The following is a 27811-nucleotide window of genomic DNA, read 5'->3' as shown; positions in this document are numbered from 1 at the left end:
TGCCCCTATGTTCACTTGAGGCTCATGCACGATGCCCCTCATTGCCCCAGTGTAAGGCTTTGAGGTACCAATCGTTGTCTTTCGTCATGACCTTGTAGCTGGGAACCTATTGGGTGAGAACTTCTAATCTGCCCCCAGGTTTACTTAAGGCTCATGCACGGTGCCCCTCATTGCCCCCGTGTAAGGCTTTGAGGTACCAATCGTTGTCTTTCGTCATGACCTTGTAGCAGGGAACCTATTGGGTGGGAACTTCTAATCTGCCTCTAGGTTCACTTGAGGCTTATGCACGATGCCCCTCACTACCCAGTATAAGGCTTTGAGGTACCAATTGTTGTCTTTCGTCATGACCTTGTAGCAGGGAACCTATCGGGTGAGGACTTCTAATCTGCCCCTAGGTTCACTTAAGGTTTATACATGGTGCCTTTCATTTCCCCAATGTAGGGCTTTGAGGTATCAATCGTTGTCTTGTTTTCACAACCTTGTAGTAAGGATGAAGCGATTGATTCTCAAAAAGGACTTTCAAGGACGAGAAATAGTTGAAGGATTTTTCAATTGATGGATTAAGTCAAATGACTTCTATTCTTGATAACTCACTTCTCTAGGGATGATAAAATGAGGTCACATGAATGCCTATATTTTTAGTTGAAAACACAGTCAATCAAATTCCCTTTTTTTTTCTTTTATTTTGAAACTTATTTGTTTTGAACTTTACCCATTGTTTTATGGCACCCCTACCAAATGTGTAGCACGAGTAATTTCTGATTGAACGGTCTTGGAAGTCAACACTCAGGAGCGCAGGTCACTTTGAGCAAACAAACCAATGGCTTACACTCACATTCCGGTGGAAGTTGAATAGCAAAGATGTGTTTGTGAAAGGATGAGAGAGACAAGGATGTCAAATTCATCCATTATTTAGCATTGTAATTGTGGTTTACAATAATGGCATAAACTTGAAAATCCTGATGAGTCATTAGAGACATCTAACAACAGCTTTCAAAATTGTCCCATGTGTGGTGTCATTTGTCAATGTTAGGATTCACAAGCGATTCTCCTCAAATTTCAGCCAGCTCACATCAATTAGACTTTGCACCTTACGCTTCAGGGTCATACAATGCTCAATGGAATTCCCCAGGGCTCCTCCATGATAAGCACACATTGCGTTCGAGTCGTATCTCAGAAAAATGGAGATTGAGGAAACCTAGCAGGGGTTATGGCTACCATTACAGTATCAAGTAGATAATGGAGCAAGTTAGCATAGGACACCAGAATTGGGGTGAATTCTACAGGCTTTTTGCTACAAAATTCCTTCCTTGGTTGGTGTTTTGATTGGTGCTAAAGGTGGTGTTTAGCATTGGTTGTGTGGAAGGCGGGTTTTGTGGTTGATTTAGGGATGGCCTTTGTGGATAACTGGGTGGTGGGTAAGGAGAAGGGTTGTTATTGGCTAAGTAATGACATTGTTGTGTTGGTGGGAAACTTGGCTGTATAGGAATGGCAGTCACAGCATGGGTTTCTCCCTCATCCTCACCCTCTTCATTTGCCCCAGTTTTCTTATTCATCAAAGCAGGATGATTAAATTTGCCTCTTTTCAGACCCACTTCGATCCTTTCGCTGGCAAAGACCAAATCTATAAAACTTGAAGGTGTGTAACCCACCATTTTTCATAGTAGAACACCGGTAACGTGTCTACTATCATTGTGATAATCTCTTTCTCTGTTATTGGGGGCGCTACTTGAGCTGCCAGATCCCTCCACCTCTGGGCATATTCCTTGAAAGATTCGTGCCCCCTTTTTGCACATGTTCTGTAGTTGCATCCTATCCGAAGCCATATCAGAATTGTACTGACACTGCTTAACGAAGGCAACCATTAGGTCCTTCCAAGAATGGACTCGGGAAGGTTCCTAAGTTAGTATACCAGGTGATAGTTGTCCTAGTAAGACTTTCTTAGGAAAAATGTATAAACAGTTTCTCATCCTTTGCGTATGCCCCCATCTTCCGACAATACATCTTTAGATGGTTCTTGGAGCAAGTAGTCCACTTGTACTTGTGATGTGCCATCATTTTCTTCTATTTTCTAAACCCTTTTTGCACCATTTTAATTACTGATTGGTCTTAATTCTCAATTAATTAGGCAGTTTTATTATTTGGGCTCATTTAGCTAATTTGATGTTTTTAATCTAATTTTAGGAATTAATGAAACATTGGGCTTAATCCGGATTTTGGTTGTGGACTTGAAGAGGGAAAATAAAGCAGCGCTTACCTTAGTTAATTTCTAATTAGGAAATTTCGCAATTTTATTTTATGTGGTTCAGTGTTTATTTCGTTTTGGGCCAGAGTATTGTAATAGGACCCAGTGACTTTGAGTGACTGTTTTTAAATAGCAGCCTTAGGATTCGTGGAATTCTATTCTGTTATGTCATTCATTATTCAGAGCTTTGTTTAGGGTTTTACGTTTTTTCTGCTTGGATGCTTCTGTTCACGTAATGCAATTTTCCATTTCCTGCTTCTAATTACAATTTCGTTCTTGTTTCTTCTTCTACTTTCATTTTACGTTTCTGTTTTCATTTTCGTTTCTGTCACATTTACGTTTTTGTTTCATGTTTCATTTACGTTTTCTGTTTGAATCTATGGAAGGCTAAATATTCTGGTGTTGTTTCCTTTTGAGGACGAAGCCCAACTCTCTTTGAGGTTTCGTTTATAATGTGGTTCCCTGGCAGTTTTCCCTTCACCAGTTAACCCAAATTCGTGAACATTAATTAGTGCATGCTTCGTGTTCGATTAATTGCCTCTGAGCCTAACTTGCGTTCATGCTTAATGGACGAAGGGCTAACTGGTGTATGTGGTGCCTAATCACGTATTGACAACCCTAAGTTGATTTTCGCTTAGTAAATTGAAATAGGGTTGGATTAAGTGGTTAACTGTTAGGGACGAATTCTCCATAACCCAGGATAAGAGAATGTCTTCTGAATCAGAGGAAACAACCCATTTTTAATATTATTAGTTTCGTATTCCAGTTTACTTGTTCTGCTCCTTAAATCACAAAACAAACAAACCCCCCCAATCGTTACTGTTACTGCAAGTATATTATGAACATTTGGTTTATCATTGCTCGTTGGGAAACGACCTAGGATCACTTCATAGTTACTGCATTTTCATGTTTATTTGATTCGGGTACGACCTCGATCAACTTGTCAAAGTCCGGCACCTTGAACTTGGGAATGACCATGTTCGGGTACTAGGAACAACCCTTCTAGGTTAGCAAAGGCATAATCTTCGCCTCCTTCAATGTCCTTGAGCCTTCCCTCTATATGATCCAACTTTCCCTTTTCAGCCATAGCAGGAGGGGGTCTTCCCACCACAAAATGCAAGGGTTGTGGTCGTGGGCGAAACTGAGGGCCCTCCAAAGTGTTTGGCATGGGTATACCACCAACTGCTTGCCCTTCAGTGGCATATCCGAGGCAAGGCTCAAAGTCCGCTAGATTGTGGTGGGGCATTTCATGTGTCTCCCCCACGGTTTAAGAGACATGTGCATGATGAGGTTGTCGGCTCTCAATGAGTATGGGAGCAGAGTTATTGACATCCTCATTGGGAATGTATGCCACATTGGGTGGTGTATAGTTGGGAGACAAGCCATATGGTGGGAAGGCATGCTTGTTTTGAATTTGCGCATAATGGGGGGCCGCCCGTACTTCCCAAATCTTTGCCTACCATATTTGAGGTTGGATGATTCATTTGGTTAAGGCCAGATGGGGGCATCGGGTTCACCTTAGCAATAGCGCTGGTAGCGGCAACTGTAACCACATTGGCTTCCATTATCTTCTTCATGCTCATCATGGCCTCCATCATTGTGGCCATTTGCTCCTTCATGGCCTCCATGTCGGCCTTCATCTGCTCTTGCGCCTCCTCTACTTTACCCATTACTCTAGCTCTAGCACGGGTTCGGTAAGGGCACCGCAAAGCATGTTCTTTTCTTTTTTATAACAATGATTAAGTTCATTTTTCTTTTTTCAAGGAAAGAATGTAATGAACAATGCAACCAATGAAAAGCATGGATGTATGTGAATGATGCATAGTTGAAGTATTGCGAATTTTTATGCAGGACATGGGGTTGAATCAATTTAGATTTTCAACATGGTCCATGACATCTTTGTCAGGGTGAAACTGGAAGTAACAAGGACATGAACAGTCCTAAATGTGTTTGGCAGTAGATGAAGCAACAATGTAACTCGATCCATCTTTTGCCCCAATTTTTGAAAGATGGTTACTTCCATGCTTCAACTTGACTTGATGAACATTTTCATAAAAGCATGAGCTTGGTTCAACCCCGTAATCCAAGGAATGGCAATTCCGATCGCCAATACTTCAACAATATTTCATAGAGATGAAAGACTCGGGAATACGTGTGCTATGCATGGAAAATGTCATTATGAAATTGAGATGCCCGAAGAAACATCTTTTCTTAGTTAGCCACGCATTAGGTACCATGTTCAATCATTTTTTGTTTTTAAGTGAAATGGGTTTTTGATCCCAACATGGTTGGCTCATGGTACCGAATATATGCAACTATGAATGCAGCGTGAATTTTCATGCTTTTTTTTGTTTTAGTTTTGCAGAGGAAAATGCAAGGATCATGCTTGAGCGAACATGAAAACAAAAGGTATGCAGTTTGTAGAACAAAAAGTATGTTGAACGAATATGCATGATGATGCAATGACTCATGTAAAATGTGATGCAGGAATATGATAACGGACAAATGCATGAACGATATGTTCATTATGATGCCATGAAGAGATGCTTATGCATGCTAGAGAAAAAATGCATGAGTGATTTGATTCGCACTGATCTTTGGAGTAAAAACGAGGGATAAACTCATTTTATTCAGAAAGTTTATAACTAGTCAAGATTTGAGCGACAATACAAACATCCTAGTGGTTTCTAATTATATGGGCCATTAAGTCTATCATATGTTGACAATAGTTGAGAAGTCCGTGGATCTCCTCGGGGGCAGAGTAGGTGTCCGCCATTGCTTTGGCCTTGGCTAGCAATCAGGGAAGTTCTTGACTCCCGTTCAATGTAAGAGCGAATCGGTCCATCCACATTGTTGCTTCTTGATGTAACGAGTCGATCACCCTTCCTCTAGCCTCCTTTTCCGCGTACACTCGGGCATACTCGTCTGCCACTTTGTGCTCGTGGGCCATGGCTAGATTTAATTCTTCTTGGTACTTGCTGACGATAGCTAACATGTTGGTCTCTGTCTCGCATAACCGCTAAGATAGGTTTCTTTTGGACTTTGAGCAAACCTTCAACTCATCTTTCAAGATCAAACTGTCTACTAGTGATTGGTCCCATTCCTCTCTTCGGAGTTTAAGCTCGCTGTTGCTGCCCCACAGAGCCCCTCGAAACTTGTTCCGACCGTGCTCTTCCCTACGAGCCCTCTTGGTTTCTTGTTCCAAGGCTCTAGTGGTAGCTATATTTATATCTCTCAGTTCGGCATTCTCCTTTCGGATTTTAAGAGCTGTTGATTTGAACCTTTCTTTGACTGTTTGAGCTTGCTTGAGTTCCGTCCTAAGGGCCTGCACCTCTTCGTCTTCCTCCGGTGCCTCAACTTCCTTTCTTTTAGCGGTTCTCAAACTTGGAAGCCAAACCAAACCTTGCACGTGGGCTTTTAACCACTTACGATAGCCACCGATGGGCCCATTGTTACTGCCCCTGAGTTCCTTGTCCTTCTTTTGCAACACCTCCCATGCCTTGCGGACCTTCTGAAGTGTCTCCATGTTGGTCTTATTGAAACCTCGTGAAATGGCAGGTGTGAGCTCATCCTCTAGTGGCGCCCCTCTCATAGGGTAGCCAAGTTGTCTTATAGCAAGAACGGGATTGTAGCTGATGCAACCCCTCGTCCCCATCAAGGGAACATTTGGAAATCCTCCGCATGAAATAAGAACTCTGGTTCTTCCTTCCTTCCATCGAGGGAACCAGTTGATAGACGCTCCTTCTTTGTTTGCTAAGAGTTGGTCCCAATTTGCGCCTCCTTTCTCTGTGCATGAACGGTGACCTTCTAGCGGGCAAGCATGCCTCACCTCTTGGTGAAAAAGGTGTGAAACCAACCATACATAAAGAGCTGGAGTACAGCAAACAATCCTCGTATTGCTCTTCTCACATCTTCGGTCGAAGGTGTCATATAGGTCGGCTAACATAGTGACAACCGGGCTTTCCTTGTGGTTATGATAGGCGAGAGAAACGTCGATCGCTGCTAGGTCCACCAACCCATCCACATTCGGAAAGAGGACTCCTCCGAAGATCAACAGTGTGAGAATGTCTATGAACGGGGCCCATTTTCCTTTACCTGCCAAGATTCTTGCTTTTGCCTCCAAATATTTTTTCGGTATTCCAACCACCTCATTTTCAACTTGCTTTCTGTGGTCTAATTCCTGCGCCGAGATTTGGACTATCTTAGAAATTCTAGCTAATGAGGGATAGAACCTTGTGAAGAGGTATGGTTTCCTTCCCCCTAGAGGGCATCCTGGGATCTCTTCAAATTCTTCTACCATAGGTGATAGCTGGAAGTCCCCAAAGGTGAAACACCTCAATGGCTGATCATAATACTGGGCGATGGAGGCAATGACCTCTGTGGAGACTTCTACCATGGCTAGGTCCCAGATTTTATCGTAAGCTTTGCGAAAAGCTTGCCGTTGGAGCTGACCCATTAACTGCCCTAGCTCTTTTAAACTGGTGATTCCTAGGCTCCTGACCTTGACTTGATAGAACCTCTTTTTAAGCGAAGGCGTTTGACTTGATCCCATGTTTTACTAAAGTGAAACAAAATCTAGTGCGATTCAAAACTTCGACATCTATCATGGGTGGAATGGATGAATGCATGAAGAAATGCATATGACATAGATGCAATTTATGAATACGGGAGCCCGAGAAATTGTCTCCTTCTTAGATACAACGTCTTGGGGTAGCAAAGTGCCCAACGTATGTATTTAAGAAGGTGGTACGGACCCTCCGTTGGTTTGACAAAGAGAGGGGACCAAAACAGAATCCGTGCGTGATGCATATGCGAAAGGTGCAACACAGGAGTGTATAGTATGACAATATTCACAAAATATAAACAAAAGGGTACATGACACTTATGCATGGCAGTGTGAAAAAATGGCACGCAGCGTGTCCGCTTCGTGCCCCTATTCAAGGACCTATATGGGAGAGAGCTAAAAAGGTTTTTAGTGATAATCCCCAAGGTGGTCATATCTCTCTTGATGGTCTCTAGAGGTATCATCCTCTTCGAAGAACATATTGCAGCAGTAGGGACTACTAGCAACAATATGTTATCAAAGAGAAAAACTCTAGATGAGGGTTCACTGTAATCAAGCAAGTCGGAGACCTAGCATGATCACAGATTCACCTCCACTCCTTATGTTCCCACGAACCCGGGTATAGGGCCCTTTTTCAAATCATCGTGTGTGCAAATAGTGTTGGTGTTCGTGTGTATCAAATAAAAATATTTACCTCATGCATACATTTTAAAACACACTAAAAGCATCAAAGAGTTATATACACAAGAACACAAGGAAAATAAAGGGAAACCAACAAAGGAGGATGTCATGATAAAACATTGCACAAGATTAAATGACCTAACTCTCCAAAAATAGTCCCCAGTGGAGTCGCCAACTGTCGCAACCTACCCTTCGGCGGGAGGGCGACGCGTGACTCGCAGGTGCGTGTTCCAAGAAAGGAATATGTGCGGAGTCGCCACCAACATTTATTTTGAGGAAAACGTCGGAAAAACCGAAAAAGACGTGATCTACGAACTTTAAGTGAAAGGTTCGGGAGTTGTATTTACGCACGGGGAAGGTATTAGCACCCCACAGGTCTGTCACAAGAGACGGCAGCCTTTAATCAAATGTGCAAATATGACTTCAATTTATGTTATCTTCCCTTTTTACGTTCTTATGTCTTTTTTATGCCTTTTTATATTTTTATCTTTTTGTGGTCGACAAGGGCATTTCCCTTTGCTCCTACGTATTCCTCAATTGTGATGAGAAAATCAGACTGACGTAGTTCTTTTGTGAACAAAGCGTTTTGGCTAAGTTATTTTTTTATCCTTTTTTACAAGATATGTTTTTATTGAATGAAAGGTCATTTAAGGCGTTGGACCATTAGACAATCTTTCGATTCTTTCAAAAATAAAGAAATCATTAATGGTCCAATGCCTTAATGTTTTCTCACTTTTTCAAAAGAATCGAAAGATTGTCTAATGGTCCAACACCTTAAATGACCTTTCATTCAATAAAAACATATCTTGCAAAAAAGGATAAAAAAATAACTTAACCAAAACGCTTTGTTCACAAAAAAACTACGCAGGTCTGATTTTCTCATCACAATTGAGGAATACGTAAGAGCAAAGGGAAATGCCCTTATCGACCACAAAAAGATAAAAATATAAAAAGGCATAAAAAAGACATAAGAACGTAAAAAGGGAAGATAACATAAATTGAAGTCATATTTGCACATTTGATTAAAGGCTGTCGTCTCTTGTGACGGACGTGTGGGGTGCTAATACCTTCCCCGTGCGTAAATACAACTCCCGAACCTTTCACTTAAAGTTCTTAGATCACGTCTTTTCCGGTTTTTCCGACGTTTTCCTCAAATAAACGTTGGTGGCGACTCCGCACGTATTCCTTTCTTGGAACACACACTCGCAAGTCACGCGTCGCCCTCCCGCGCGTATTCCTACTATATTTATATTATCGTATTATCTTTAAATTTAAAGTAAATTAAAATATTTGTATATATTAATTTGATTTATTGAAAATATATGTTACAGTGGTTTAATTTAAATAATTATAGTTATCTCATATATTTGTAGGATTTTAAAAAAATGATATTTTCATTATTTTTAAACAAATTTTTCAGAACAAAAATAAAAATATTTTCATGAGACACGAAAATTATGTTTTAAGTCTTTAAATTTAGAGTTAATTATAATCCACATGTAATTTATTTTTATTACATTTGTCATTTTATTATTATTTTTAACCTCATTTGTTAATTATGTGAATTTTTTGTTAATAAATTTAATAAAAAAATTATTTAGGAAAGAAGAAACAAAGAAAAAAAATTATATTTAAATAGTGATGAATTTTTTTTTGTCAAAAGTTATTTTAATACTCAATTAAATATATTTTAATACTCATTTAGGAAAAAAGAAACAATGAAAATGCATTTTGGATTAATTATTTTCAGTCTCTATTTTTTTTAAAATTCTAATTTTAATATTTGAACAAATATTTGGCTTGTCAAAGTCTTCAAACTTTTATTTATCTTTAGATTTTGTCGTCAACTTTATTTGTTTGGCAAAATGATGTTATGATAAACATTGAGACTATCACATGTTATTTTTAATTATTTATGAGGTCTATTTCTCTAATATTTAAAATTAATTTCCAATAAATAATTTCAACTAGACCCATTATTTAAGAAACTCACGATTGTATGTTATTAGAGAACATAATAGTTTGCTTAAAAAAAAGAGAGAACATAATAGTAAAAGATTTTAAGTGTAGCGTAATGTGTATGACCCATTAAAAAATGTTGGGATCTAGCTCATTAAAAGAGAAAACATAATAGTAAAAGAGGGACACCATTATCAATTAACTTAAGAGTTATTTTCAAGTTTGATTCTCAAACGCCAATATTAGCCTCTTTTTTTTCTTTGTTATGGTTAAACCCTTATGAATTGTGTACACCATTTGAGATGGTTCTCTATTTGGTTCTTTATACAATCCAACTCAACTCATAAGAATAATCACTCTTTTTAATTCTACCACACAAATGGTCTATTATTTGTGATTAGATTAGATGAAAATATAATTTTTTGTTACATATTTTCTTGTAATTAAATTCTTAAAATAAGTCATAGAAAATTTGTTTTCATCACTGGTTTTATGTTGTTTTATCATCATTTACGGTTGGGTAAAACAAACAAAAAATTACATCAGGGTAAAATAAAAAAGTTCTACAACAATATTTTAATTATTTAATTTAATGTGATATAGTAATAAAGGATATATTTTAATTATTTAACTTGGGGTGGGTTGAGAATGAGAGAGGGTTTGATGAGTTGTTGTTAGTGGTGTGGGATGATGAGGAAAGGTTTAGAGGTGGGAATGGGTGTGTGAAGATATATGTTAAGGATTTCTTTCATATTTTTTTTTTGGATTTTTAGTCGTCACATATTGAATAAATGTTAACCAAACTAACAAAATTAATGTCAAATTTATTTTGATACATTTTAAAAAATGGAGAACCAAAACTTAATATTTTAAAAATGAGGGACTAAAAATAAATTTTTACATATCTATACAGGACTAAAAGATGTTTAACCATAGAAATAAAAATAAAATAAAAATTCTAAAAAAACTTGTTAAAAAATAACTAAAAAGATGCTCTCTTTCAATTTTAATTTATATATATGTATGTACATTACCCCCACTACTCAAACTTGTAAAATCAAATTTGATTTTATCTTGGCACAACAGAAAACATGAAAACAAACATTTAATAAGTATGTATTGGATAATTAGATAATAATATAAGAATATTTTAATCAGTAATGTATAAATATTTTGGTACAACTTGATAGTATTATTTTTACTAAATAATTTAGATTTGGAATCTATTTCGTGTCAATATGGTAAAAAAAAAATTAAGTATAAATGATTTATTTAAAAGAATCAAAATCACGTTTGTATACATGTCTGAGGAATATTGGTCTCCTTCATATAATAAAGATTATGTCTAATTGTCTATCTTTCCAACAAAGCCGCCATGTAATAAGTTATTTAAGAAAAGGAAATAATCTTAAGTTGCAAGATAACCATGCGCTTCAGTACTCTTATCAACTAATAATAATTTGCTTTTACAAATTTCATCAACTTGAATAATCTATTGATACTTTTATTAAAAGGCTCTTTAACTTAAGAATTCGATATGTAATCATGAAACAGAGTTTGCAATTCCGTCTCGTCCGAATTAACTATTTTAAAAAACAAAAGAAATATATCCAGGCCAATGTGGCTGACATTTTTCATTTAAAAATGGCAAAAGGTTATTAATTATTAGTTCAAATAAATTAAAAAATATATCCTTTATTACTAGCGTACGTAAAAGGGTCCTCAAAAGCTGATACTAATCCAATAGTTTTACTGGGCCGGGTTGGGTTGCAATGCACCAATTGTTTACCTTCTCCAAACTAAAACCCTCATTCTACCCTATAGCCTGCAGCCTCCAACAAAACAGAGTCTACAAGATTCATTCATCACATAACCACAAAACCTTTGCTCGCGTTCACAACACAAACCCTAGAAGCCAACGTTTTTCAGGGTGTTGTAACAATAGTTTATGGCAAACCGAAAAAATTACTGGATGAGTTGCGGACAATGTCACTTTCTTTAAGACATTTCCTGGCACTGCCAAAAATTGTGCAAGCAGACTATCAACCACGAAGTCCCTAGGATAAAACAACCCAGATCACTGTATAAGATTCCCACTGCACTGAGGGAACCTTTTCTAGAATTACACCTTCTTGTATGACTTGAAAAGTCACTCTAAAGCCACCAGAAAATATGACTTAAAAAGTCACTTTAATAGCCAACCGAAAAATATAACTTGAAAAGTCACTCTATTAGCCAACCGAAAATATGACTTAAAAAGTCACTCTTATAGCCAACCAAAAATATGACTTGAAAAGTCACTCTTATAGCCAACCGAAAATATGACTTAAAAAGTCACTCTTATAGCCAACTAAAATTTTAGAGCGACAGAAAGAAAGAGGGAGAATTTTGCCGGAAATGCATCGGCTGAAATATGAGAGGGAGAAAGAAAAGTTGAGGAAATGCTTCTCAACTGGGGCAAGGAAAAATGAAGAAATGAGCTCTCTATATATAGGGAGTGAAACACTATTCAAGTGTTTATCTTGAGCTATGTGGGACTTGAAGCCTATTTCTTTTTTTTCCTTTCTTTTTTATCAAACTTTCATCCTTTGTTCTAACAATCCCCCACTTGAAATTTGAAAAGAAGATTTTCGAGGATTTCATAAAATTGTGCAAAAGCAAAGGTGTCATACAACTTGAACCTTTGTATAGTGAGTAAGATTCAGATTTTACTAGAGTGACTCGAAGTCTTGAACTCTATCTTCGACATCAAACCACACACAACCTTTTCATAGGTGTATTCTATAAAGCCCGTGCGTTAAAGGCCATGCACGTCTATCCGGGTATAGTGAATGCTCTAGAAATTTTTGCCCAAAATTTCATATGAAGCGGCCCCCACTTCAACATTCACATAGGTGAGTCTGTCAAGAGTACTCCTGTAGCCTAGGTACTCCACTCAACATAGAGTATAGATCTCATTAAGAATTACAAATTTTTTTCATAACTCATCCTCTTGTTACTTCAGGAATCATGCTGCTTTCACTTATAACAACATGTTCATCTCATATCACTTCATAACTTGTTATTACCCATAGAACCTAGTTCTTGGGATCTCCTGTCATTTAGGTCGGGTTACCATCATGAATGATCATCGCAGTAAGGGCAATAGTCTCATTCTTTTAGAAGTGTTATGGACTTTCTCTCTAGTTAATCCTTTCGTCAAATGATCTGCTAAATTATCATCGGTGCGTACGTGATCCACTCTAACAGCTCTTGTTGAGAGTAACTCTCTAACAGTGTTGTGCTTACGACGTATCTGTCGTTTCTTACCATTATAATAACAGTTCTCAATTTTTTCAATAGCCATGGTACTATCGCAATGGATCAACGCAGCTGGTATCGGTCTTTTCCATAACGAAATCTCTGCAAGTAAGCTTCTCAGCTAACTTGCTTCCTCACTAGCAGTTGCTAGTGCTATCATCTCAGATTCCATAGTGGACTGAGCTAAGATAGTCTGTTTCTTTGACTTCCAAGAAACAGCCCCACCAGCTAAGCTAAATATATAGCCGCTGGTTGCTTTGGAATCATATGAAAGAGTGTTCCAATCTGCATCGCTGTATCCTTCAAGTACAGCGGGAAACCTTTTATAATGTAATCCAAGGTTTATGATTCTTTTAAGGTACTTCATTACCCTTTCAATAGCGTGCTGGTGCTCTATACTAGGTCTACTGGTAAACCTGCATAATAATCCCACAACATAGGCTATGTAGGGTCTAGTACAATCAGTGGCATACCTAAGGCTTCCAATGATACTTGTGTACTCAATTTGTCGTATACCTTCACCAGTGTTCTTAAACAGTTTTACACTTGGATCATATGGTGTACTAGCAGGTTTACAATCAAAGTAGTCATATTTCTTTAACATCTTCTCAATGTAGTGAGATTGATCTAGAGAAATTCCCTCTTTTGACCTAGTAATCTTAATACCAAGGATTACACTTGCTTCTCCGAGGTCTTTCATATCAAAATTGTTACACAACAATGATCACTACTAATTGGTTTGTAGCCAAGAGGCAAGTCTACTAAATGCCAGGTCTTGTTAGATTCTAAAGAATCCATCTCATTATTAATGGCTTCTTGCCACAAGTCAGCATCCAAAGAAGATAAAGCTTTTTGAAGGTCTGATGGATCCTCCTCTAATGTATAGGTTATATAATCGGGCCCATACTCTTTAGCAATTCTTGCTCTCTTACCTCTTCGAGGCTCTATATCTGGTTCTGATTGTGCAAGATTTTCACTACTAATAGCAGGAAGATGACTAGATGAAGTACCCCCACTATTCCTTAATTTAAAAGAAAATCAGAAACCAGATTCTTTCTCATCTCTGGAGTATGCATCACATCTTTGAGAATCAAAGTCTTTCTAGAGGTAAACTTTAGTTCAACATCTCCAGTTTCACCAACAGTAGTGGTGTGGGAATCACCCAGCAACACTTTCTTATTTTCAACATTCATGTATGTTTTAAACATAGCACGATCATAGCAGACATGGCAGGAGGCACCGGTGTCTACCCACCATCCATATGATCCTCCAATCATATTGATCTCAGTTATTACAACTATGTATGACTCTTGAGCAATTTTCTGTATCTCATGGAATTGAGACTTTACTGATTTATCATCAGTCATTTGATACTTGAGGTAGCGGCTAACAACATACTTTTTAGTCCCAGCTTCCTCAGTATCATACTTCTTTTTCAGAGCTAGCCAAACTAATTTGGCAGACTTATATGGGCTATAATAATCATAGAGATCATCAGCTAGCCCATTTAGAATGAAATTATTGCATAGGTAATCATTTTCATTCCAAAGAGCTAATTCCATAGTCATTTTATCCTTCACTTCCTTCTCAGCATCTTTAGGCATCACTGGAATATCAGTGTTCAAAACATAGGCAACTTTTTTCATAGAAAACATCATCTTTTGTTTCCAACGTTTGAAATGATACCCTTCAAACCTAAAAGGTTTGTTGAGGTCATTGCTGTTCGAGCCAGTAATATCTATGGTAGCCATAGCAGAACCGAAATGTCTCAAAATTGTTGTAACAATAGTTTATGGCAAATCGAAAAAATTACTGGCTGAGTCGCAAACAATGTCGCTTTCTTTAAGACGTTTCCTGGCACTGCCAAAAATTGTGCAAACAGACTATCAACCACGAAGTCCCCAGGATAAAACAGCCCAGATCACTGTATAAGATTCCCACTGCACTAAGGGAACCTTTTCTAGAATTACACCCTCTTGTATGACTTGAAAAGTCATTCTAAAGCCACCCGAAAATATGACTTAAAAAGTCACTTTAATAGCCAACCGAAAAATATGACTTGAAAAGTCACTCTTATAGCCAACCGAAAATATGACTTGAAAAGTCACTCTTATAGCCAACCGAAAATATGACTTAAAAAGTCACTCTTATAGCCAACTAAAATTTTAGAGCGACAGAAAGAAAGAGAGAGAAGTTTGCCGGAAATGCATCGGCTGAAATATGAGAGGGAGAAAGAAAAGTTGAGGAAATGCTTCTCAACTGGGGCAAGGAAAATTGAAGAAATGAGCTCTCTATATATAGGGAGTGAAACACTATTCAAGTGTTTATCTTGAGCGATGTGGGACTTGAAGTCTTTTTCTTTTTTTTTCCTTTCTTTTTGTTCAATCTTTCATCCTTTGTTCTAACACAGGGTGAGTCTCTCCGTCGCGTGCTAATCCATATAGTCCGAGCTTGTTGTTTTTTGTCTGCTAATGTCATATTGGGATTTGATTACGTTGATAAGTTTTTGTTGCCTTTCAGAGCGAGTGGGAGCAGAGGTAGTGGAGTGCGGATGTGTAATTGAATTGCCAGAATTAAAAGTATGTTTATTCTGGATTTCTTTCAATATTATTTTATTTTATTTTTCAATTTATAATTTAGAACTATTCCTATTAGCTCCAAGCCTACTTTCAATTTTGGAATGAAATAAACAGTGTAGCAGCTTTGAATATTTGTTTTGTCCTTTATAAAAGTTCTTAATGGATGTGCATGGCCATTGGCAGAGGAAGGTTCAATTTTTTTTCCCTTGCATTTCTTGTCTGGGCCTTTTGGTGTATGAGTTGTTTGTAAAATTCTGATATTTTTTTTTATTTCTATGGATAATATAGGTGTTTTAGATTTTAAGTGGGAAAGAAATACTTTATTGTCTAAACAGCAGAACATTGATGTGTTTTATTTTTTATTTTTTTTAATCTGACTTTTCTTTGTTCTAAGAGGGCATTTTCTCAAATTGTTTTATCACGGGAGAAACTCCTTGTCCTGATTTTCTTGAATTTAATGAGGGGCCTTGAAATAATTATTTTATCTGCTAGTTTTGTATGTACTATATATATGGGCTAATTGCTTTATTTAAAGTTAGGAAGTGGTCTTTTGCAGTGCCTTTTGAGAATATAAATGTTTTCTCTGTTTCAGGATGGCTGGACACCATTAAATCTTGCTGTTCAAACTCATACCAAATTTAGTTAGGCTTCTGCTGCTTAAAGGTGCTGATAAGACATTAAGAAACAAGGTAATTATTTGTCTCTTAGTTAGGCTTCTGCTGCTTAAAGGTGCTGATAAGGCAGTTTGCTTATATTAACCGTCTCTTAATCAATTGTGCCGATAGGATGTGTTAATTTATGTATATGTATTTTGTGGTAATTAATGCAACGATAACAAAGCAAAAGAAGCAAACAAAATGCTAAAAACGTACGTAGGGAAGTAAGCGGCATACTATATGTGTTTTTTAAACTTTAAATAAAAGTGGCCTGCAAAAGTAACAATTTTTATTTTTATTATCGTATGTGTGTTTCACTTGCAAATGTCGTGGTACTAATCATTATAAGGGACCAGCCACATGTTGTCGTTTTCCTATCATATTGGCATATCATTTTTAAACAAAGAGTGGTTAAAATACGTAAAAATATATTGTAACATATTCAAATAAACAAGGTATAAATATGTTGCAAGTATTTTAATGTCATTTTACATTTAATTAAATTCAATCTTAATACTCTTTTTATATCATTTTATTTGTCATTTTGGTTTTATTTTTCCTGTCATTTTACAAGATCAATAAATTAATTAAAGTATTAAATATTTTTCTTATATTCTTAATTATTTATTGTTAAGTGGGAAAAAAGGTATGAGTTTGAGATAATTGAATCAATATAAAAGACAAAAGAAATATTAAAAATATCATATAATATTTTTTAATATAAAGTCTAATTATTTTTATTTATATTGTATCAAAGCTTTAAATATAAAAGAACAGATTAGGAAAATGTTGTAACAAAATGAAACCGTAGTACACAACGATTACAACAGCCTCTAATAATAAATTAAGGATAAACTTCAATGAGAGATTTGAATCCACATATAGGAATAATTTTGTAGTTGCTGAATCCTGCCTCGTAAATTAGTTTCTCCCACTATTTCTTTTCTCTTTCTTTTCCATTAAACATAGTCAACATCACTAAATCATAGTCTAGCTTCAATTCAGTCATTTCGCAATCATCACCTACTTCATCAATTGCTATGTCTATAATTATAACCTTTCCTTCTTTCCCTTTCCCTTTCCCTTTCCCTGAAATAGCTTCTTCGCAGTTCTTCAATATCTTCACAGAGAGTTCATCGTTCCAATCATGCAGAACCCACTTCAACACAATTGAAAATTCCAACTCTAGCTAATATATTCACACAAAAATTAAATTAATATTTCTCTTAATTTATTTTAACTTTTATACATGGTTAATTATCTTTTAATTCAAATGGTTTTAAATTGTAATCACCATATATGTTTTGCACCATCCTTAACACAGTAATTAAAATTTTTTGGTTTTTCAGTTGGATCTCCAATTATCTTCACCCTAATATATTCTTTTAAAATCAAATATATATCCTCTCCTTACAAACTTAGAGTGTAACTACACACATTGATGACCACAAACTTTTTTTAAAACCATGTTTATATCCTAATTCCTAGACTAGAAACAATGGAAAAATTAATTAAATCAAAGTATACCTTTAGTAAAACAGAGGCGTAGCTCCTGTTAGTTATTATTTTTATTAACTATATTAATAACGATGCAAGCTTCATAAATGTATAGTGGATTTTGACAGGGGTACTTTGGTCCTTAAGGAAATTCCAAGAACGGGTTGTGTGGAGGAGCTTCAAATCTAATCAGAATTATTCAAACTCTTGTTACTAGGCCCTGAACTTGATGGATTTTAGTATATATAATGTAATGTCATAATGAAATAGAAAACGTAAAATTCCTCCATGAATAACGAAAACGAAAATTGAACTTGATGTAATACTTCCTTTAGAGGTTTAATTTAACTAATGTAATACTTCCTTTAGTCCTTTATATATAAGTAACAAATGAGTGTATTTCCTTTAGACTTAGATATAAGTAAAAAATAAATAAAATTTATTTTGATTAGCACCTGTTTATTAGTTTTGCTTTTGACTGTAGCATTCATATTGATATCTATTTTTTGGAATGATGATTGATGTAGGTGTTCATTCAGTTATTTCTTTGATTCTTGCTTTCATTTTGGACCGTGCTGCTCATCATCACAGGTACAAATGTTTGTTACCAATGAATATTTTTATTACGTGTTCACTGCCATTAATGACAATTGGGAGACGATAATTGTTTATTTCAAACAAAGTTGATTTTCTTATAATTGTTATTACATTATTAATTTATTTTTTTATTTGATCATGTAGTATTTTAATGAAGTTAGACCATTGGAAGCAGAGAGATTCAAGGCGCTTCGCATCCAGTGGGCACAGTATTATCTAAAAGTTAGAAATCAAACATAGGATGTTAGGCAACTATGTAACTTTAGGTTACTTAATTAGTTTACATATTTTGCATTACATTTTTTACAATTGTTGTTTCATTTTAACATTGAATAACCTTTGTTGATAGCTAGTTTTTTTGCTAAAACCTATTTGAAAGCAGAATGCAAATGATATATGTTGTGTGCTGTGTGGTCTGATTTTAAATTTACAGATTAAATTTTGGTTTTTTTGGAAAAACAGATGTTAATGAATGTGTTAATTTGACAGTTAACATCGATTTTTTTGTAAAAAACCGATGTTAATATCGAAAACGTTAACATCGGTTTAACATCGGTTTTTTTGTAGAAAACCGATGTTAACTATTAACATTCACACATTCGTTAACATCGGTTTTTTTACAGAAAACCGATGTTAACTTTCAACACTTACACATTTGTTAACATCGGTTTTTTACATAAAACCGATGTTAACTAACGTCAACATCGGTTTTTCAAAAAACCGATGTTAACTTTCAACACTAACACATTTGTTAACATCGGTTTTTTTTTACAGAAAATCGATGTTAACTTACGTTAACATCGGTTTTTTTTTTTTGTAAAAAACCGATGTTAACTTTCAACATTAATATACATTTTTTGGGTGTAATTCATATTAGCAACATCGGTTATTTATATAATCGATGTTGGTAATTTTACGTTAACATCAGTTTTTAAAAAACCGATGTTAACAATAATACTATCAACGTCAGTACTTTCAACATCGATTTAAAAACCGATGTTGAAAGTCATAAATAACCGATGTAAAAAACATATTTTCTAATAATGTTATTCTAGCTTATACCAGCTCGTAATAACTGCCTGTAATCAATTAAATATACAATGTAATCAATTATTTCAAAGAAGTAATTGATTATTACCATTTTGATTGATTAAAGTGTTCTTCCCAAAAATTGGAAAACTTTCAAGAACAATGTAATCGATTAGATTTTTGATGTAATTGATTAAAGTGTTCTTGATCACTTCTGAAACACTTTTTAAGAGAGAAGTAATCGATTATATCTACTGGTAATGGATTAAAGCAGAGACTCCTAAAAAATCAATCATTGTCTCAAAAAGAATTGTGTAATCGGTTACGATAAGCTTGTAATCGATTAAACCGATATGAGAGACTTCTCTGCAAGCTACAAACTCTTGTGTAATCAATTACGATCAACTGGTAATCGATTAAAATAGAGAGCTTTAACTTTAGAAGAAATTTTCCAGCTTTAGAACTTTTCTTCTTACTCCTACATGATGATGCATGATACATATATGAAATATTAGAGACTAAGATGCAACACACAATGCAATAACCAATACAAATGCCACTTAAGAGAGTTAAGCATGTAAAAGACAAAAATTCTTCAGGCTCTTCTTCAAGCTTCAAGGATAAGTCTTCATGTTGCTTCCCTTATCTCTAATACCTAATGTGTGAGAACGCAAAGATTTGGGCCAACATTCTGAACAAGAGTGTTCTTCATAAAGTAGGTTCTAAAACAACTTTGTCTGACATAATTTTCACTTGATGGAGAACCTCCCCTTTGACATTCCACACACCATGTACACCAACATATTGAGGAACCTGAAGGGCTTAGGTGGTTTGGACGACATCTATTATGTTGCTCTCATCAACAAGATTTTGTGGGATAAAAGAGTGTACCATGTCTTCAACAAGATGGACAAAGACTTTAAGCACATTGTAATAGCCAAGGGCTCAGTTGTTGCTAAACAACAAAATTTTAGCAAGACTAACCTAAAAGCTATGAATGCCTTATAACAAAGTCAGAAGGAGGATCCTTTGGTGGACTTGGATGCTATCAACAAAAGGAAGCAGAAGATGCTAGCCAAAGCCATTGCTGATGATGACCAATGTCTGAACAACTTTGGTATCTCCAAAAAGATTAAGAAGATTATGGATTAGCAACAGAAAAGAAAGAAGACAAGAAAAAATCATAAAAGAAAAAAGGAAGAGGAGATACTTGCTAGGGAGCACAGGATGAAGAAAAGGCATGAGACTATTGCATCCACTCTTGTGCATCCAGTGACCACAACCTCAGCCCCACAAAGGTTGAAACACCTAAGTGAGACTAATGAAGAAGATGAAGGTCTTGTTCAACTAGTTCTTCAGAAGAGGAAAATAATTGTCCTAGTTGCCCTGCCCCAAAAAGGGCTAAGAAAGTCCAACTAGTCTCTGAACCACATGTGTCTATCATCCCCTCTGCAATTCCAAGTCGTATCAAGACGAAGGCGACCTAGGCCAACCCCAAGATTGGTGACAAGGAATGGGCAGTTTCCTTTATTGGGAACAACGAGGATCCGACCTCTTTATCATCATCAGATAGTGAGTCCACAAATGACACTCCTATCTCTCCCCTCTGTAAACATGCTCCATCTACTCAATTGTGTCCACCTCCATCACCAATTCATCTGGATAGATTCATAAGGGCTGCTCCAAGGGAACTTTTAACAACTGCTTAAAAGTTTCCTCTAGCATTCATTAACGACAATCCTACACTTAAGACCCTATATTATGAGTTTATATTTTCTAAACTTGTGGCAAGGAAACAATCATTGTCCAAGCACCTATCTGGACGAAGCATGATTATGAGCATACTCCATCTAAAGCCTTTAAGGCTATACCAATAGATTCCATAGTTCATCTTCGTCCTCCACAATGGACTCGTCCAATGCAGCCCAACATTATCAAGATGTCTCCTCATTGGCTCACACCAGGTACTCAGTAATGAGCTTGTCCATCAACCGAGGTATCCCCTACAAAAGTATGCACATTCTTAAAAAATTCAAGGATAAAAAGAGCTCACAAAGTAGCATCTCTCGGGATTTGTTTGAAAAACACAAAAGTAGCATCTCTCAAGGATAAGAAGAGCTCACAAAGTAGCATCTCTCAAGGATCAAAAGAGCTCACAAAGTGGAACCCTAAAGATTGAATTTCAGAAGAAGGTGCATCTGTGGACGCCAATCACCAAACTCTTACTAGTGGATCCAGATGATATCAATCTCTCTCAAGAAGACCGCCCATCCCTTGGCAAGTTGCATGAACAAATGTATTTGAAAGACCAAGCCTTTTCCTACCCTCCTAGTCTACACATCTCAAGGGCCATTGATATTAGGATGGTTGTTGATAAAGTGAGTCCACGCCTACTAGTTTGGGATGCTGACAAGAAGAAGAGGTTTAAGCTTACAATGAAGAGATGTCCATAAGAAAGATCAAGGTGAAGATTGTTAATTTCCCTAGCAGCTGGAGCTCATTGTTTAGTGGGCAGAAGTTGTTTCGTACTTCTGATTCTTATGATGCCAGGACCTTCTAGAAATAGATTGTGTGGATGGACTCCCAAAAATCCTCCACGTATGGTTATGATGGAAGTGACAATGTTGAGCATCACGATGTCATTCAAGTGTTACATCTTGTTAGGAAGTACCATTTTAATGATGCGTGTGTGATGCAATCCTACCCCCTAATGGTATTGGATAGAAGCTCCAAAGGATTGGGCTAGAGCTGCTAAAGAAAGCCCTAGGGTTCTCATGAACTTCAAGGTAGATTTTTAAGCCCATGGGCCAAGGTTGGGTCCACTCTTATTTGTAAATATTAGAATAGGTTTTTCTTCTTTTAGGCCTTGTATTTTGGCCATTCTAGTAGTATAGGGTTTAACCTTGTATTTCAGGGCATTTTGAGTAGTCTTTGTAGTAAGGACTTTTTTTTTGTATTTTCATGTATTTTGGCATGGGAGTGAGCTTAGCTATTGGAGGGGTGTGTGTAGTTCCCCCCCTCTAGCTTCTCAAGGATTATGCTAAGATGCCTTTGGCATATTCTTGAGGCATATTCCTTTCCCATGTGCTAGAGTCACACCTTCCATTCTTGTGGCATCTAAAAGGAATATGCTAAGAAGCCTTTGGCATATTCTTGGAATATGCTAAGATTTCTTTGGTATATCCTTGGAATATTCCTCTTAGATTCACATGAAATGAAAATGAAAATCACAAAAAAAGTGAATTTCATTTAGTTAGTGACCTAAGTTATAAATAGAAACATGTGTAACACTTGTCACAACTTTGATAAATGAGAGTCTTGTGAGACATGCTTCAAAGTTCAACTTCTCTCCCTTTCTTCCTTCAATTTTCCATGCCACTTTCTCTTTCTCTCTCTCTCTCTCTATCTCTCTCTCTCTCCCTCTCTCTTTCTCTCATTCTGTTCCTCCATTGAAGCTTCCTCTCTAAGCTTCTTATCCAAGACACTTTCTTGGTGGTGAAGCTTCTCCTTCCATGGCTTATTCCCTAGTGGATGACGCCTCTTCTCACCTCTTCTCCTTTATCTTCCGCTGCATCTCCATGGTGGAAAATCACCATTGAAGGACCTCATTGAAGCTTAAAGATTCAGCCTCCATAGAAGTTTCTCAACCAAGCTTCCATCAAGTGGTAATCAGAGCACAAGAGCTTCAAGTAGGTGCTCCTTAAACCTCCATTGTTGTTTCTTCATTTTTTTCTCCATGTATTTCCTCACATGTCTTGTGTTGAATGTTGTTAACATGATTCTTTAGAATTTCCACCGATTAAACTTGCTATAAAAGCTAGATTTGATTTTCTATGGTTCAAATTTCTTGTTCTTGTTCTTGAACCATGAATTGTGTTGAGTTTAGGTTCCTTTGAGTTTTTTCTTGCTATTTTTTGTGGTTGAAACTGTCAGACTCTAATTTCATTCGGGGAATATTGTTTGATATGATATTTTGATTCTTGCTAGTTACAGTGCGATGCAAGGAATTACTCAGTGTCTTGATCAAGAAAACAAAAGGATACCAAGGAAGGGGGCAAAAGGGTTTTATTTTGGATTTTTCTAGACCCTAGCTCGCCCAAGCTAGAATCTGGCTCGCCCAGCCGAGCTCATTCCTTCAGGGCTAAGTAACTAGCTCTTCTGGGAAAGCTCCAGTTCGCCTGGGCGAGCTTCCCCTATCCCAAAGTGGCTTTTTCCTATAAATAGCCAAGCTAGGGGAGGGGTTTAAGGGTTCAAAAGTTGGAAAAAGAAAGAGAAAGAGAGAAAGAAGAGGAAGAAGGAAGAAAAATGAAGCCGAGGTGCTACCGAATCGCGACTGTGATCATTCCCTATATCGTTCTCTTGTTCTGTGTCCCTTGTGCAATAGTCAGTTAGTTTTTTCCAAGAGTTGAATGTAATCTATGTACCCTTAGGGGTCCCCTCTGTTATTATGTGCATATTCATCTTCTCCATTTATCATTGGTGATCTTGTTTTTTATTTGTAAACTTTAATCCTAACCAATCACTAGTGCCGTAAAATTGTCTTTAAAGAGATTGAAAGTTAATAAACAAAACCAAAACAAAAAACAACTCATAACTAAATTTCTCTCCACAAAAATCACTTGAGATCGTTTGAAGGTCCAACGCCTTAATGACCTTCTTGTTTGCACCTAAGGATACGTAGGAGCAAGGGCAGCCCCCTTGTTGACCCTAAAAAAATATATATATATAAAAAGGGAAAATAAAATAATTTTGAAGTCACGTTGTGGACACTCAATTAAAGGTTGTCGTCCGTTGTGCGGGCACGTGGGGTGCTAATACCTTCCTTATGCGTAAACAACTCCCAAACCCTTATTTTCAAAATTCGCAGACCTTTTTTTGGTTTCTTCCAACGTTTTCCTTAAATAAGCGTTGGTGGTGACTCCCTCTCGTTTTCTTTTTTTAGAAGATGCCTTCTTTTACTTTCTTTCGCTTGCTTTTTGTCTGCATGTCCATCGTAGGGTAGGTTGCGATAGATGGCGACTCCACTGAGGAGTTGTGTTAGAGAGTTAAGCCTTTCAATCAGTGTGCAATTTTATCATGACTTCTCCTTTATTTATGTTCCCTTTTGTCTTTTATCCTTTGTTTTGTTTATATTTGTGTATAACCTTTGCCATGTTATTGCCTTTCGGTATGTATCTGTCTATCTATTACGTTCATAGTTTGAGATAATTCGTGCCATTGAATCCTGGGGTAGACGACATGTGACGTACTTGTTGCATCTACTTGGGAATTGTCTGTTTGCTTGGAAAGTAGGGTGGGGTAATTCTTAGATTGCTCTATGCACACATGACACCTACACTTTTGCACACACATTGAGATATTAGGCCCTATACCCGGGTCTGTGTGAGCCATAAGGAGTAGAGGTTGATCTGTGGTCATGCTAGGTCTCTGACTCGCTTGATAACAGTGAAGCCTCATCTAGAGTTTTCCTCTTTTGGTGATGCATTGTTGCTGATAGTCCCTATCGCCACAATGTATTATTTAAGAGGATGATATCTCTAGAGACCGGTAAGGTTACATGAAAGTACCCTTGGGAGTTGTCACTGGAAGTGGACTGTTGGATCCTTTCTATTAGGTTCCTGAATTAGGGGCACATAGCAAACTCACTTTGGCTTGTTCCTTGATCGCATCATGCATCTCTTCATGGCATCATAATGGACATATCATTCCTGCATTTATCATTTATCATATTCATGCATATTTGCGTGAGTCATCGCATTATCATACATCTTCATTTAGCATGCTTTTGTTCTTCCAATTACATACATTCTATTTTCATCGTTCGCATGTTATGTTCACTCATGCATGATCCTGACACATAGTTGCTCATGCCTTGCATTTTCCAAAAAAAGAACAAACAAAAAAAAAACATAAACAAAAAAAAAACAAAAAGAAAGTCACAATGAGGCGTGAAAGTTGACACCACATTCTTAGTTACATGTGTTGGGTACCATGATGATAGCTATAAACAGACCATGTTGGGATTATACACTCATTTCTCTCGAAAAATGATTGAAAATCACGTGAACCTGGTACCTAATGCATTGTTAACTAGGAAAGGATGGTTCTTCGGGTGTCTTGTGTTAGTTTGATAAATACGTTTGTCATGCATAGCATAACCATACCCTAATCATTCACCATATCTCCTCTATGATGGGGTGTTGAAGTATTGGAAATCAAAATTTCTATTCTTGCGAACATAGGGTCGAACCAAGCACATGCTTTTAAGAAAAGGTTTTCATCAAGTCAAGATCAAGTATGGAAGTAACCATCTTGCAAAAGTTGGGGCAGAAGATGGATCGAGTTTACATGGCTTCTTTGGCTACTGCCAACACATGATTGAGCTAAATAATTTACAAATTTAGGGACTGTTGATGTCCATGTTTTATTTCCAGTTGCACTTTGACTCTAACAAGATGTGATGAACAATGTTGTTTTAATGAAAATTTGAATTGATTCGACCCTATGCTCTACTGAATCTCCTGTGCAAAATTTGCAATACTTCAACAATGTATCGTTCACATGCATCCATGCTTATTTTTCTTTTCACATTAGTTGCATTGCTCATTGCATTCTTTCCTTGAAATCAGAACTGTAATCATTGTAATCAAAAGGAAAGAACGTGCTTATCGACGCCCTTATCGAACATGTGCCAAAGCTACTAGAGTGATAAGTGAAATAGAGGAGGTACAAGAATAGATGAAGGCCGACATGGAGGCCATGAAAGAGCAAATGACCACAATGATGGAAGCCATGATGAGTATGAGAAAAATGATGGAGGTCAACACGGCTATAGTCGTTGTCATAAGTATCACCACTGAGGTGGACCCGACTCACCCACCTGGCCTCAATCAAGTAAATCGTCCAGTCTCGGATATGGTAGGTCAGGGAGGCGAAGCATTGGGAAGTACGAGAGGCCTCCATTTTGTGCAGGTCCAGAGCAAGCATTCCTTCCCACCATATGGCTTACCCCCCAATGCTGCACATGCTCTTGATGAGAATGTCGATAACTCTACTGCCATACCCATTGAGAGCCAACAACCCCAAGCTGGTCATGCATAGGTCCCTCAACCCATGGGAGAGACACATGAAGTACCCCAAGACCACACTCTAGCCGACTTCGAGCTTCACCTTAAATATGCTACTAAGGGGTAGACATTTTGTGGCGTACCCCTGCCAAACACTTTGGGGCGGCCTCAATATCACCCATAAGCCCAACCCTTACATTTTGCGATGGGAGAAGGGCCCCCTGCTATGGTGGAAAAGGATAAATTTGATCATATAGAGGAAAGGCTGAGGGTCATTGAAGGAGGCAGAAATTATGCCTTTGCTAACATGGCAGAGCTGTGCCTAGTGCCCGACGTGGTCATTCCTCCGAAGTTCAAGGTGTCAGATTTTGATAAGTACAATGGGACTACTTTCCCCAAGAATCACCTGAAGATGTACTACAGGAAAATGGGGGCATACACGAAAGATGAAAAATTGTTGATGCATTTCTTCCAAGAAAGTCTTACTGGGGCAGCCATCACCTGGTAAACTAATATGGAACCTTCCCGGGTCCATTCCTAGAAGGACCTAATGGTTGCCTTCATCAGGTAGTATCAGTACAATTTTGATATGGCTCCAGATAGAATGCAGCTATAGAACATGTGCAAGAGGGAGCATGAATCTTTTAAAGAATACACCCAAAGGTGAAAGGATCTAGAAACTCAAGTAGCACCCCCAATGATGGAGAGAGAGATGATAACAATGATAATGGACACGTTACCGGTGTTCTACTGTGAGAAGATGGTGGGTTACATGCCTTCAAGCTCTGCAGATTTTGTGTTTGCTGGCGAGAGGATCAAAGTGGGTCTGAGAATAGACAAATTTGATTATGCTGCTTTGATGAATAGGAAGCCTAGGGTAAATGGAGAGAATAAGAAGGAGGGAGAAACCCATGCTGTGACTATCATTCCTACATGGCCAAATTTCCCACTAGCTCAACAATATTAATACTGAGCCAATATCAGTCCTTCTCATTACCCACCACCCTACCAACCAAGAACACCCAATCATCCATAAAGGTCGTGATGAAATCCTACCCCCCAAGGGCATTAGGTAGAAGATTCCAAGAAGATTGGGCCAGAGATGTAAGAGAAGGCCCTAGGATTCTAATGAGCCTTAGGGTAGATTTTAGGCCCATGGGCTAAATATGAGCCCACTTATCTTTGTACATATTAGATTAAGGTTTCATTAATTTTGGGCCTTGTATTTAGGGCTCCATAGTGTAAGGAGAGTACCCTAGTAATGTAGGATTTTTTAGCCCTTGTATTTTAGGGCACCTAGACCAGTTTTTGTATTAGGGGTTGTTTTGTAATTTCACATACATTAAGTGCACTATTTGATGTGTATTGGGAGATAAATTTAATTGAATTGGGAGAAGCCCAATCCAATTAAATTTTGGACCATCTTAAGAGGGAGGTGAGCATTTGCTTGCTGCACCCCATTGCCACATCATATAGTCACACTTTGTCCTTCATGTTTTACATGCCTCATGACACCTAAGCACACTTAGTGGAGAATCTTGGACTTGATCTTGGATTAGTGGGCTGAACCATAGATAAAATTCACTAATCATAATTAGTGAAATTTTGGCTCCACAAATTCAATTTCAAATTCAAGT

The 27811-nt window shown here is 37.2% G+C and overlaps 1 long non-coding RNA gene across 1 annotated transcript; it reads left to right on the top strand.

Moving 5' to 3' along the window:
* The first annotated feature begins 11290 nt into the window (after positions 1 to 11290).
* On the top strand, positions 11291 to 15510 carry LOC114399090. Its single transcript, XR_003663641.1, has 2 exons — positions 11291 to 11379; positions 15270 to 15510. It is a non-coding gene; the product is annotated as an uncharacterized LOC114399090 (long non-coding RNA).
* The last annotated feature ends 12301 nt before the right edge of the window (positions 15511 to 27811 follow it).

The sequence above is a fragment of the Glycine soja genome, chromosome 19 (genome assembly GCF_004193775.1).
Source record: "Glycine soja cultivar W05 chromosome 19, ASM419377v2, whole genome shotgun sequence".
NCBI classification, from domain to species: domain Eukaryota; kingdom Viridiplantae; phylum Streptophyta; class Magnoliopsida; order Fabales; family Fabaceae; genus Glycine; species Glycine soja.
Note: the sequence above shows the minus strand (reverse complement) of the source record. Positions and strands in the feature narration are given on the sequence as shown.